Source organism: Paramormyrops kingsleyae, chromosome 12 (assembly GCF_048594095.1).
Source record: "Paramormyrops kingsleyae isolate MSU_618 chromosome 12, PKINGS_0.4, whole genome shotgun sequence".
NCBI lineage: Eukaryota > Metazoa > Chordata > Actinopteri > Osteoglossiformes > Mormyridae > Paramormyrops > Paramormyrops kingsleyae.
This window is the reverse complement of record NC_132808.1, coordinates 30,389,899-30,404,552: the sequence shown is the minus strand read 5'-3', so window position 1 is coordinate 30,404,552 and position 14,654 is coordinate 30,389,899. Positions and strand designations below refer to the sequence as shown.

The 14,654-nt window shown below is 42.8% G+C and overlaps 1 long non-coding RNA gene across 3 annotated transcripts; it reads left to right on the top strand.

The window, feature by feature from the left end:
- The first annotated feature begins 3,285 nt into the window (after positions 1 to 3,285).
- On the top strand, positions 3,286 to 9,768 carry LOC111847330 (uncharacterized). Of its 3 annotated transcripts, none has more exons than XR_011993943.1 (4): positions 3,286 to 3,746; positions 7,335 to 7,498; positions 8,207 to 8,306; positions 9,511 to 9,768. It is a non-coding gene; the product is annotated as an uncharacterized lncRNA (long non-coding RNA). The 3 variants fall into 3 exon arrangements; XR_011993942.1 differs by lacking the exon at positions 8,207 to 8,306 and adding an exon at positions 9,287 to 9,352 and having other exon boundaries at positions 3,287 to 3,746; XR_002839083.2 differs by lacking the exon at positions 8,207 to 8,306 and having other exon boundaries at positions 3,297 to 3,746.
- Positions 9,769 to 14,654: the final 4,886 nt, after the last annotated feature.

Sequence of the window (14,654 nt, the reverse complement as noted above, 5' to 3'; positions counted from 1 at the left end):
TAGGTGCTTTGGCCGGTGGTCAGGGGTCAGTGGGCACTCTGACTGGTCTGACGCTACGCAGCCTGATACACAAGCTGTGATGCACGGTGTGTTCTGATACCTTTCTGTCACAGCCAACATGAACTTTTCTGGCAACTTGTGCTACAGAAGCTCTCCTGTGCGATCGGACCAGACGGGTTATCCTTCGCCCCCCACATGCATCAGTGAGCCTTGGGCGCCCAGGATCCCACCCCCCCTTCACCTTCTGGACGTGGATCACTTTTGGTAGGTACTGACCACGACATACTAGGAACACCCCACAAAACCTGCTGATTTGGAGACACTCAGCTCAGGCATTTAGCCATCAGAACTTGGCCCTCGTCAGAGTCACTCCGATCCTTACTCCTGCTCCTTCTTTATGTCATAGCTGATCGGTGTATAATGAAAGAACTCCAGAGGCATCAACTATCATTTGTTTACAAGGAGTTGCAAGCAACCTTAACATCTGCCTTGACAAAACCTCACACAGTGCTGTTGGTCCTGGTCAGGTGTTACAAAAGCGAACCTCCTGTCATCTGAGGCATGTAGCGTTTAAACAATTGATGGCAGCAGCAACGCAGAGCAGGTCTGACAAGAAGTGGGTGGACACATGTCAAGTCAGCCCCAAGAGATGAGACTATTAGAAGTCCTGACTCACTTTGTGTGAAATTAAGAAGGTTATATAAACTAAAACCACTATTACCACGGGACTGATGAATTCTTAAATCTCAATGGTCAAGTTGATTTTGTAATTTTCTATGACCACACACGTTACACTAGCCTGGCAAATCACAGCAGTGAATCGATGAACTATTATAATCTTGAATTCTAACTAACATCACATAAAATTCCAATTATTTTTAATTAACAGAAACTACATGGAAATGTTTAATCACTGGCATAAGAAAGCAGTTCTGAAATACATGGCTTTTCAGCTTGTAATAGTGACAATAATCTCTTTAGATCTAAGACAAATGTTATAAATGATACAAGCCGCTTAATGCACTCCAAGTCGCCCATTAAGCCTTTCTTAACGGACAGTAGATCCAGAAAAAATAAAATGAATTCTCTCTGGCAGGGGTGGCACTGCTGCCTCACACCGCTGGGACCAGGGTTCGAGTCTCTGCTATGGCTCTGTGTGGGTGGAGTTTGCATGTTCTCCCTGTGTCATCATGGGGTTTCCTCCAGGTATTCTGGTTTCCCCCTCAAAATCACGAGAATTGCCAAACATTATGTAAGTGTGTTTGCATGGATCACATTTGGGGACCAAAGTGCAATGAAACGTCTTTACCTTTGGGGACAATTCTCAGGTCCCCATTTGGATATAAGCTCAATTTTATAAAAATCTGTGAATGCAATCAAAAAAGCTAAAATGCCAAAAGGTGTATTTTGTTTGGTTACTTTTGGTTAAGGTTAGGGCTTGGTAGGGGTTACGGGTGTCATGACTGGGATTAGGGTTTTTCCCATAGAAATGAATGGAAGGTCCCCAGTTTAGATAGAGGTGTGTGTGTGTGTGTGTGTGTGTCCTGGAATGGGTTGGCACCCCACCCTGGGTTGTCCCCTACCTTGCACCCATAGGCTCTGGACCCCCCCATGACCCTAAGTGGTTTAAAAAAATGGATGGATAGACTATAGATGGATGTTCCAGATATAGAACATGGCAAAGACAAACGTCCTTCTATTGATACCCTTCTGTGTTGACACAAATACAATTAAGTGAGGGGGAGGGGCAGAGAGAGCACACATAATTAAAATGTTTGCATTGGTCTTACAGAAAATTTCCCAACCCTTCCATTCGATGCAATTTCATCCAAAAATTACAGCAAAATATTGCTTATTCATATAAATAATCCAATCACTGTATACGCAGACAAAGAACATTGTATGGAATTTACTTTGAACTGAGAACTAGACATTTCCTGACATCAGCAAGAGACATTCTATGGTTTTCGACTTGTGTCCCAAGATAGTGAAATACTCAAGTTGGAGTCCATGTGAAAGGGAATGAGATACAAAAAGATTGTTTTGGTAAACGGTTTGCCTGTTACATTTATCTAAGGTAAGTTGTTTTTTTCTTGTCAATAAATAAATGTTCCTTGACTTCTTACCCAAGTTATGATGATACTCTGATGGTTAACAGTCACTTTAAGGCATGTAAACACACAAACACATGCTGTTTGCGACGAACCCAGGTTGGAGTTATATATGAAACCCTTGTGATGTCAATCACATATAACATATAACCAAGACTGAGGCCTTTGTGAGAAAAAAAAATCTTGGCATTTAAAATAAAATGAGTCTATTAACGAGCACAGAATTCCATCAATGTAAAAAAAAAATTAGACTTCAAGAAATTCTGGAAGGATCGTCTTTGCCGGGAACATCTCAACTGGCCCACTGGACCACGGAGCTGCCCGTCATCTTCATCTGCCATCCCTTGGAGACGCTCTCTTGACAACACTGAATGCTCTTGTATTTAACACTTGTCTAGCAGGAAAACAGTCCCCCATCATATTTTTGGTCTGAGTATCTCTTATATTAGGTTTTTACAGTGTTGCAATATATTGTACAGGATGTATATGTTATTTATTAGGGCAAGACTAGAGCATTGTAAATATATCAGCTGAATTATACAGCTTAGTAAGATTAAAATGATAAATCATATTAATATAGAATCAACCTTTATGGGTTTGTAAGACACAGCGAGAATCAGAAGAACGATATATAAGGCAAGAGCTGTTTTTCTAAGATCTACGGAAGTAACGAATGCATTTCTAAAAACAGAGCACTTCTCACTCTGTCCTTTACTGGGGGATCAGACTCGCTCTGAAAACAAAGCGAGCCGTGCAGTCTCAAGGCATCCGGCCAGAATTTTTATTTGCAAGTTTTCTATTCTTACTAACTTTCATGGGTGCTGAGGACAAGGTCCGTTCATTATTAAGGCCGTACGGGCCTTAATAGTTGGAAGAAAATGTAAAATTCGACACCAACCCGCAATTATAATTTATCTACGTGTACCGACTTCCGTGTCCGATGTTAATGATGAAATTGTAAGTATGGAGCATGCTGACGTATCCCGATGTCTTTAATTGGGGAGAGAGATGGGGGCGTCATGGAATGTGTATGATTGATTAATTGGGAGGGATGATAAATTATTTATTAAGTAATGAGAGCCATAAGTGATTTAATTTATCAGTAGTTTAAGGCTGCTCCCCGCCTGTCATTTTCATAGCAGCTTCTCCCCCCGGGAGCTGACACAGAAACGACACTCCGTGTCAAACGGAACCCCGATTACCCCACCCGTTTACGGATGCAAACTGCCAACAAATGCAGTCGCATGTTTAATTGGGAACAGGCACCGTGGGATATTAACGTGGGGGGGAGACAGTAATTAAGGCTGCCGCTTCCTCGGGGAGACGACCTCAGCGGATCGAGCTGGCGGCATCTCCGGGCACCCGCTCCGGAGGCGCGGCCAGAAGATCGCTCCGGGAGTGAGGGGGAGGAAGAGGAGGAGCTGTCCCACTTCGTCCATCCTCTTCACACATCGTCTAACTGATGAGCCGGTGTTGAGCTCTCGCCGCGCTCCCTGCCGACTCCCGTGATCTTATGTTTATTTAGCGGATCGTTTTACACATAGCGATGAACAAACAAGGCAAGACGGGGAGCAGGGCTGGCCAGCATCCCTGAAGTCGTAGGGGTTAAGGACCTCGCTGAAAGACCCAGCGGTGGTATGATTAATCTGCCTGCAAGCTTGCGGACATGGGGACCAATCCCTAATGCACTGAGCTGTACGCCATCCATGTTGTTTTTATGGAAAATTTAATTAAAGTCACTGATATTCTTTTGGATGGCGCTCAAGAGAACACACATGTAGGTCACTTCAGTGAATTCCAGAGGAGAAAAAAGAATTACTACAAAAAGGCATTTTATTCTCCTGTATTTTCTGCCTTACTGCCTATAGCAGCAGTCACACTAGTGCGAAAAAAGATTCGTGTCTCATTCACTTCTATTATAGCCGCGAGACGCGAAAATCAGATTCCTCACTTCCGGCAGCAGAGTGATTTCGCAAAGCGATTTTGCACCAAGTTGATCTGCATCGAACTTTGACCCGCAAGTTCGCGTAGCTCAGCCAATCAGGTGCGGTGTGGGTGGGGTTGATCTTTTAGCTTCACCGGCCATGGGCCGTGGATCCACTGATTATTTTTAACCATCGATCGCCAGAATAAAAATTCGTAAACTGGAGAAAAGCTGTATGCCTGGCAGAGAGCATTTCAATGGATCTTGACGATAGACCGCATATTACGTTGCATTTTATAACATCGCTAGTTAGTATGCGTTACACCTAGCTTACTGAGCTAGCAGGCTAATATTACAATATGTTACATTTATTCCAATGTGTGTTTCTAATTTCACAATAGTGACTGGTGGTGAGAGTTAAAGACATTAATAAGTAGTTTTCAAAAATATATTTTAAAGGCAAAGTATATATCCCTTCATGTTCCATATTACCATCACTGCACCAACACTGTACTTTGGTCAACGTCCGTCACTTTCCTGTCTTCGGAATTGTGAACTGGAATTCGGATATATTACGGAAGAAACATAAATACATCTCTCACCTTAAAAAGAATGCACATTCCGTCACTCTGTCATCTCAGCATTTACCTTTTGTGTGATTCTATCCTACCTTTGGGAGATGAGGAGAAATGGGTGGAAGGTCTGTGAGTCAGAATGAAAGATTGATGGAGCAACACGTCTGTATGTGGAACCTGGTTACTGTGAAGCTACTAAATAATAATGGATTCAGTAGCAAAAAAAGAAAAGGTTCCAAAACAAAAGAGTGGGCAGTATTCAGCCCACAAGCGTGGTGTAGGAATTGTGGGTTGGGGGGGTGTATCCCCCAATATTTCATTTGGCTTCATTAATCCCTCCAGTAAATAGACCTTTGTGTTTGAATTATTAACATGGCTGTCCTCTAATAGCAAACTCTCTCCCACGCTGTTGAGGCTGACATTCATAAACATTTGGGTTTCCAGTGCCCTTCAGCTTTAAGCACGTTAACCAGGTATGGATTAATGCTCTGTCCTAAATTTCATGTGAGAGTAAGAACAAAGTTATTGTATGCTATAGAATCAAATACTTATCTTTGTATCTGGCTGCTGTTATACATTCATATTCTATAACACCCACCCCTCAACAGAAACACCCAGTTTTATTGGAAAGTTTCCATATACACTGAAAAAGTCTCTGTGTTTTTAAATCCTTCTTTTTTTTTTGCTGTTGTGTGTTTTTTGTTGATCAGTCAAGCCTTTGCAACCTGGAATTTGAACGAATATATATTATTAGCGATTTTAGCTTATTGGCACAGAAAATCTCCCAAAGTCTCTCGCCATTAAAGGTTAATTCCCCTTCTTTTGGATGGGATTCAGTTGACAAGAAGGAGCAGCAGATGTGCGAGTGACTGGGGAATATGGTAGTTTGCAGCGCGGTCAGCATGTCCCCATGAAAAGACTCCATTTCACTAACGAGCCGGTCAGCCAGTCCTGACAAATTAAAATTCCGAAACATGGACGTGGAATGTCATATATACACTCCACAGGAGACCTCGCCCTGGGAGCCGTGGATGTCGGTTAGGCTATGTGTCCGGCGAGGGTCTTTTCTGCGATGGTTACGAGGGCCATATACCCTCAGAGAGCTACAGTGATATGAGCTGGACTGTTAAATTTAATCGCATAAAAGGTCCCCATAACTCTGGACAGCCCTGTTTGGCGATGAGTTGGTAAAATCTGACACCATTGTTTTCCACTTCTGTTTTTGTTTGATCGACGTTAGGCTCACTTGATTCCGTCGATCCAAAATTGCAGCCGCACTTCACGGGACCAGGCTGCATATTTACCGTACATCAGTGGATGATTTTCCCATCTAAAACAAGCCTTTCAAAACCAAACACTTGACGTGATGTATGTTCCTGCCGAATCTCTCTCCACGCATTACCATATTATTACGGCCAGACAGGGATGCTTTGAATATAATACTAACTTATGAATTACCATCACAAATTATTCATGGGTCCCACAATGCAGCTTTTCTGAGATAATCTACCGGCTTCAAGCACCTCTCTGAAATCACTGAAAAGGAACATTCCGGAAGATGGCCCTTGTGGCCTGTAAACATAGCTGGCATAACTTGAGATAGACTATCAATCAAAATACCATCAAACAAGTATAGATTAAAAATGATTTTATTAATAATTTATTAAATAAAATTCTAAAAATATATAACATTATTATTATCAATATCATCATCATTATTATTATTATCATCATCAATAGGTCTGTACAATACAATTCTATACTATCTCATGTGCTTTATGATTTTGTTGACCTACTCCAATTAGGGGGAATGAAATTAATTGTGAGGAATGTGATAGTTTGGCTATGAGTTACAGGCAGTAAAATCGCTTTAAACATTTGCTAAGATTCCCAGCCCGAGTCAGGTCTCCTTTAACTACTTTGTGTTCCACAGAGCTACTGGAATCCTTCAAGGATCAGTGTTGGGTTTCCTCCTATTTTCGCACTACAGCATATGGTCCCTAGTATTGTTTTTTTCTTTTAAACAAATGCTTAATAGCCTCTTCTGTTTACTGCCCATTTGATATGTTGAGGCCTTCCTTTCTGGAATACATTTGCATCATGGGTAAAATAATGAGAGTGTAACGAAGTCAATGAAGTGCAAAAATTTTTGTTATAATAATCAATGACTTAATTTTTTTAAGGAACCATCTCTCACGGTTCAGAATCAATGCATCATTATTGCTTTCAAGGGAAAAGAATAATATGTAATTATTTTCCCTTAACAATTTAAATTCTACTTGACTTTATAATGAATTTAAGAGAAAAATTTAATGGTTGGGTAGTGCACCTCCTAATTATTTATCAAGGGATATAAATATTTAAATCCATGCAACATTTCATATTAATTGCTGTACATATAACTGTATCTTGGGACTCCGCTATTGTTCATTAGCATTAAATTCTGTCTTGTAATGTCTCTGAGCATAAAAAGAATGGATTTCTGAAATATCTTATGAACTAATCAACCAGGATTTAGCCTTCTGTTTATAAAGTAATAAACTACTGCTACTGTAAGTTCATTTTTGACTATAATAGATAGATAGATAGATAGAACCACAATGTCACTGAAAAATGAAACATGCAAGCAGTGTATAGTGTAGTGATTCTTCAGTATACCGCCTAGTATTCTCCAGAGACTCTGGGCTTTGTTTTGAGCTAGAATTTTTATTATTTTTTTTTAAGGCACCGGCAATTTACAAGTGGGTTGGAAAAATGAAGCATGTGGAAGACACATCGTGGAGGTCACGCGAAACAAAAAAATATCTGTGATGCGATGGAAGGCACCAGAGCAGCGAGAAGCCGGCGCGTTCCTGGGAAGAATCCGGGGCCCTGGAAAACTGCGCGGGGTAATCAGCCTTTAAATATCTATCAATGCACAAGATCTATCTCACCCAAAGTATGCATGCTTACATTCCTGCCGCAACGTTTACGCTATCCCTCACAAATGATTTATTTTGCCGCCATAATTAAGGCTTTCATTTTGAGCATCATATTTACCTGGACCCTGTACAAAAAAAATATATATCACTGAAGCAATGGTGAGCAAAGGAACATTTCCTGCACCTAACAGAGAGGTGAACAGAAAACAAAAGCAAAAACCTTAAGGGCATGAACCGTCGGCGGTAATGTATATAAACACAGAGACACATTTATGTCTAATTCACTCTAGCTGTGTCCCAGCTGCACGTCATCCTGCATCAAAAGAGAGAGACTGTGTCGTGTAAAGACAAAAAAGCTACCATAAGATGAAATGCACATTTGCTACAGTTGCGAGGCAGGTAAGGAGAGGTGGGGAAGGCTTGAGTCCTTATAGGACGGCCGCAGCCAAATTTCCAGCTGAATTCTGGGGTGGAATCAATATCCAGGGTGACGTCGACAGTCTCGCAAAGCGATATTCCCACAATGAGCACATTCACATCACATCATGTTTACTTTATTCAGCGAAAGTCCAAAGTGAAGTACAAATGAAGCAAATAGCACTTTACAAACATACGGCTGTCCGGGAGCCGACTAGACGTAAGTGCAGCTAGACGGAGCTTCTTCTCAATGCCCAGGTGTCAGCAGGATTGGAGCAGGAGCTGCGGATCATCTGCCAAACAAAGCGAGAAACTAACAAGCCAACTATTCAAGTCAGCAGAAAGTACAGCATTCATGGTCTGTATTTGTTGAATGCACCAGTTCTACACGTTGGTTCACTTTTAATTTAACATAAAAAGAAAGTGATCAAATAGCATATTGGAAAAGAAACTTTAGCCGTAATGCTAACGCCTACCCTACTTCGTATGCATAAAACCTGGCTCGCCTGCATGTCCACTTGCATGAAGAATTGCAAAGAAAATTACACTATTGCTTGACACTTTAACACATGGTGTCACAGGCTGAGATTGCTGACTTAATTATGAGGGATTGTACTGGGGACTCAGAGGGAATGTTACATATCAGAAAAAAATTGGCTCCTTTGAAGTGTACACATCTTCATCGCATTCCTGGGATGAAGAAATCAAGAAATTGAACAGAAAGTTGGGCTGGGGGCACATTTATAAGTGTGCAGTGTTTAAGTCTGCCGAATTATTGATAGGGGTGTACAGCACACTTGAAATACCTTATAATATGCTGTATAACTCTGGTCACAACTCGTTGGAGATAAGAGACATCTTATTGATCTCTCTGGGCTTTCTTATGACAAAAGGCCAGCAGTGTGAAACTCATTTTATTTTTCACGAAACTGAGTAAGGCCTCACGCAGTCTAAGGTAGATGTCATAAGGGTTACTGATGAGGTTGACATCAGAATCCAGCACGTTCAAGCACCAAGATCAGAAGTGACCCTGGAGCTGTGAGCTTGTAGAAGAAGATGTAGATGTTACTTTTGCCTGGATGAGAGAACAGTCTGCTTCAGAACAGATGACAAAAAAGTGGCACCGATATCACAGAAATCAGAAATTCATTGGCTGTAAACTTATACATCCTTTATTTTTGTTATTCTGTCTTTTCTTCCTTTGGTACCATTTCAACTAAGATTATGCCAGATATTGTAAAACAGATGCTGGGGAAAGTTGCCCCCAATGTAACTATATTAACGTGTTAGATTTGAGCCTTCTCCCATTTGTAAACAACACCTTTTTCTGCTTAACAGCTAAGACAGGAAGTGAAGCAGAAAGCATTCTGATGATGATGATGATGATAAACTAACACATTCAAGGTGCAAATTCATTGACTCATGTGACTGGGTTTGCAACTGTGAACGCATTGTTCGTTTTAATTTAAGGAAAAAATGATGGAATTCTTTTGCTTGTTATTAATATTGTTGTTGATACATTATTGGATTATATATATATGATATATGTTTGCTTTGCATAGGAGCCGGTTCCCCTGACTGGGACTCTCTCACATGTACTGGAATCTATCAAAGACTGATGAGCAGACCCAGGCAGAAATCCCCCATAGGTGATGATGCTGAACACAGAGCTGACGGGGGCCTACCACTTCAAAGCCACTAAAATGCGCCGGCTTATAAGGCTTGACAAAGGGGGGCAGAAAAGAGGCAGAATGCACTGTCTTAGCAATGATGTTATTTATTTATTTTCTCCGAATAAATAAATATTTTGACACGGCTGAGATGTAATGTCAGAGAAACTTCTTAGAGGTCTTGGAGAGACACTGGAAGACAAGCTATGTCTTTACGCATCTGTACCCCTACTTTGAATTTACATAATTGAATTATGAATTAGGTTGCAACTCTAGGGGGCGTACTTGAGCAGCCGGAGTTTGAGCTGTGTAGTCGGCTGTCTTGACGTAGGCTAGGGATTTGGTGCTATCACGGCCTGCCCACTGCTGTATGCATCTAAAACAATGCTGAAAAGAAGATTACACTGCGAAACGCAAACCTGTCCATTCTCACTTTAGCAATATTAGCATTTTGGGTACGTTGTTGGCTAGTCATTGACCTTGAACCCCCAGAGGGTGCAACTAACACAAGGGCTTTTGTTAGCGATTCTTTTGTGTTCTGACCTCGTACACTACCGAGATATTTAATCCAGTGTATCTTTAATTTGTTTTTATGTTTGTCTGTGATGTCGATCCGTGTTAAGTGCTTTGGGCCAGCTAGGCTGGGGAGGGAATGGTACAAAAGTAAGTGGAACTGATCTGAAAACAGAAAGCAGTGGCTTATCCCAGAACCCCTGAGGCCTGCAGCCTCTGGATGGAGTCCAATGCTGGACTATTAGCAGAAGTATTCATTTGCTCTGGTCTGATTGGAGGAACTGAACCATCTGACACTGGGGAGGAAGGGGGGGGGCATTAGATTGATTTGAACTGGACTTAACAAAATCAGCATCCATCTCTATCTATCTATCTATCTATCTATCTATCTATCTATCTATCGATATATTTACACTTTGGAAATTACTGTTTTCTTGACCTCCTTGATCTTTTGTGATGCACGCACAATTTCTGGAGTGATATGTGACATTAATTGATGTGCAAATGCCTATTCATTGTATGCATGGGGAAAAAAGCACGAAGAACCTCAGAAGCAGCGTGAAGGGAGATGAGTCTGGTGCCACAATCCACTCACGTCTGGCCAACGCACAACAAAACCTCGTCATTAATGTTCCAACAGATCAGCTCGAGGAAGAGCAGAGCCGTCACTCTGCAGCAGTAAATCACTTGGAAGAGGAACTATTTCAAGCTACAATAATAAAACAAAAAATCCTCAATACATTACATTCTGAGAGCTGCAAATAAATTATCGTGCAAATATTAACTTGTAGACACAACCGGTTACTTCCCAAATGGCAAAACACTGACATGCTGGTACATTTGATTGCCAAAACCATTCATCTTTTAGACAAGGAAAATAATTTGAAAATTCCATTAGTGCTAGACTTGGGGTCTTCCTCAACTGCTCATCTATAAAATTCATTCTCTGGTTGGCTACATGACAAAAAAAATCAACTGTGAGCGAATTTTATCATTCTGGGCGGCTCTATAGTCAGCATATCCTGACAAGACAGCCACCCCCCCCCCTCCCCCACCCACTGGCAAATCATCATTGACCTTTGCCGTAATGGAGGACTGCATTCCAAGTGTTGACCCCTACTGATAAGGACTTCTCCTCTTGTGAGGTCGGATGGACTTCCCCAGTCCTGCATTCCTGAATAGAGTCATTTTTTTATTTTTTTTTTAAAAAGGTAGTTATCAGATTTATGTGGGGGGGAGGGGGGGGGGCGCCATCAAAGCGGGCAGGACGGTGAAGCCGCGGACTCCCGTAATGAATAGGGAAGCTGTTGGCAGGCTGGTGGCGTTAATCACTGCATGGCACTGGCAGGTAACAGATAAGCAGATTGATCCTGCGCCAACCAGGGACTCCCAGGATAGCTGGGAACTCGTTCATCACGGCTGCTATAGAGGTACACACGGCGGGACCCCCCCAGCCCGAACAATCCCCCAGGGGTCCAGGCTGAAGCCCTCACACAGGGGAGCAGTCCCAGAGAGGACAGACGAACCACCCCCCTGGATAAAAAAGATTGCTGTTCATTTTTGTTTTCCTTTGACACTCGTGCCCACAGACAGCGACCATATTTGCATGTTACACACACAGGCGAGATTACTCTCAAATGCCAATTGATTAACACATTTCAGAAATCCAGATCCACTGAACACCATATAAGTCCTCATAATCTCTAAAACAAAAGACTTTCATAATTCAGACATTTATTCTGAATAATAGAGGTGTAATTTCAGCATTTTTAAATGTTTTTTAGCTGACCTACTTTTTATTTCTGTCGGTTCTATACATGGCATGCAGTTGTAGTTTTATTTTGATTTTTATTGGTTATTTTTCATTTTTAAGTCCGTAATACTTTCCTGCTAAGATAATCTTTTAGCTAGATGTATGTCTTTCCTGAATAGGCGCCGTGTTTGGGCCATGTGACTGGCAGGCGAGCTAAAGCCCCTGTCATCTATCTCCCACTTGCCTGACATCTCACCTAAAAAATATTTGACCAAAAAAAAAAAAAAAAACAGGGGAAAAAACCCTCAATTCTCATTGGTGGTAGATTTCTGCAGGCGTCAAGCCGCAAATCTAGTGCAAAAAGTCATCAGTAAATCAAGAGAGAAATAATTGAGGTGTATATGATTGATGGAGTCAAGCAGTAGAAGCAGAGGCTCTCTTACAGTAATCACATTATGACACATCCTAAGAAAACCTTGCAGAAATCTGGTGTTAGGCCTTCTGTGAGACTTTCAGAAATGATTTCCCATGAGAAGTGCGAACCTAAGCTGCACCTCCCATCTTTGTGCCATGGCGATCTCATTTTTATCTGCAAGAAATGGGAGGAAAAACCAAATATCTCACTGCTTTTTTTCCGCCTTCCCTCTGGATGGTTCCTCAGACGTGCGAGCGGCTGAATTTTTGATAGCATGAGATGGACTGTTTCGTGCCAACAGCCTGGAAAAAGCCCCCTAAATCTGGCACCTGAGGTGCCCTCCTGTGCATCCCGGTCCACTTCCTTGCCATGATCTGAGCTGTGGTTCGGCTCCAAAGCAAAGGACTCCTCATCCTCAACTTTGGATATCACTCAAAATTCACAGCCTCTCCTTCTGGATTTGAATTCGTGCAGCACAGTCTGGATTTTGGCTGCTTTAATCAAATACGTCAATCACTTTGCACCTGCATATTACACTTAATACGGCTAATAAAATGCCCATCACTTGCGATGGCTTAGAAACTTGTATCTTGCAGAACAGTGAACTGTGCCAGAAGTAAAATATTCCAGCTTATTTAAAGCAGTTTGTTAAACTGCAAGGAAGGAGGACAATTGGGTATAATGGAATACTACAAATGCAGAAACCACTTGATAATGAATCTCTGTAGTGTGTATTATTGTGATGACCGTGTGCAGGACGAGCGAACAGAAAGCAGGGAATCAGGGTCAGGCACATGGAGATCCAAAACAAGGGGGTTTATTGCCGGCAGAGCACAACACGGTGAAAATATCTATGACAGGACTGGGGAAACATACTGGAACACGGACTTAAATACAAGAGACTAATCAGAAATAACACGGGACAGCTGGTCACATCGGGATTTCACACGAGGTAATGAGGGGGGTGTGGCACATGGGAGGATCGTACAAGCAGGTCATGACAATAATGATTAATAAAAAAGTAAAGAGCTGTAACATATAAGAAAACGTGCGTATGATGTCTTCTGGAACCTCGGATGAAAAAAATATATCAATCTAGCAAAGAGGAATGAGATTTGTGGTGAGGTAATTAATAGTAATGATTAATTGTTTAAAAAGCAAGGACAGCAGCAGAAACTAATTTTGTATCACTATAAATAATTGAGATATTAATATGGATGACAAAAAGCCACCAAGGTAAATAAGGATTTGTTGTCAAGGAGCCCATTGCGCAAACTTTTAAGGGTGTTTGGTTATTAATGATGCATGTGGCAAACGAGTCATCCAGATTCATATGAGTCATCCAAATTCATACGAGTCATCCAAATTCATACGAGTCATCCAGATTCATACGAGTCATCTAAATTCATATGAGTCATCTAAATTCATATGTCATCCAAATTCATTGGCCTAGACTCTTTATTCCCATACATGGAGTTCCTACATTGTGATGCCTACCTGCATATCCTGAACGTAATAATTGATACTTTATTAATCCCCATGGGAAGATTGTCTTTATGCCCCCCCCCCAGCTTGCTCTTTGTAGGGAAGAGTATGCTGTCCGCAAAGGGCAGCCACCCCTTTGCGGGCAGCTGGGGGTTAAGGGCCTCAGGGCGCCCAGGGAGCTGGGGGTTAAGGGCCTTAGGGCGCCCTGGCAGCTGGGGGTTAAGGGCCTTAGGGCGCCCAGGCAGCTGGGGGTTAAGGGCCTTAGGGTGCCCAGGGAGCTGGGGGTTAAGGGCCTTAGGGCGCCCAGGGAGCTGGGGGTTAAGGGCCTCAGGGCGCCCAGGGAGCTGAGGGTTAAAGGCCTCAGGGCGCCCAGGGAGCTGAGGGTTAAGGGCCTCAGGGCGCCCAGGGAGCTGGGGGTTAAGGGCCTCAGGGCGCCCAGGGAGCTGGGGGTTAAGGGCCTTAGGGCGCCCAGGGAGCTGGGGGTTAAGGGCCTCAGGGCGCCCAGGGAGCTGGGGGTTAAGGGCCTTAGGGCGCCCAGGGAGCTGGGGGTTAAGGGCCTCAGGGCGCCCAGGGAGCTGGGGGTTAAGGGCCTTAGGGCGCCCAGGCAGCTGGGGGTTAAGGGCCTCAGGGCGCCCAGGGAGCTGGGGGTTAAGGGCCTCAGGACGCCCAAGGAGCTGAGGTTTTAAAGGCCTCAGGACGCCTAGGGAGCTGGGGGTTAAGGGCCTCAGGGCGCCCAGGGAGCTGGGGGTTAAGGGCCTCAGGGCGACCTTCTGATTACAGGCACACAGGCTTAGCCCACTTAAGATTACCTTTAATGGTATAAAAGCAGGTACGTGGTTTATCTGCCTTAGATGCTCTGAGGACACCACC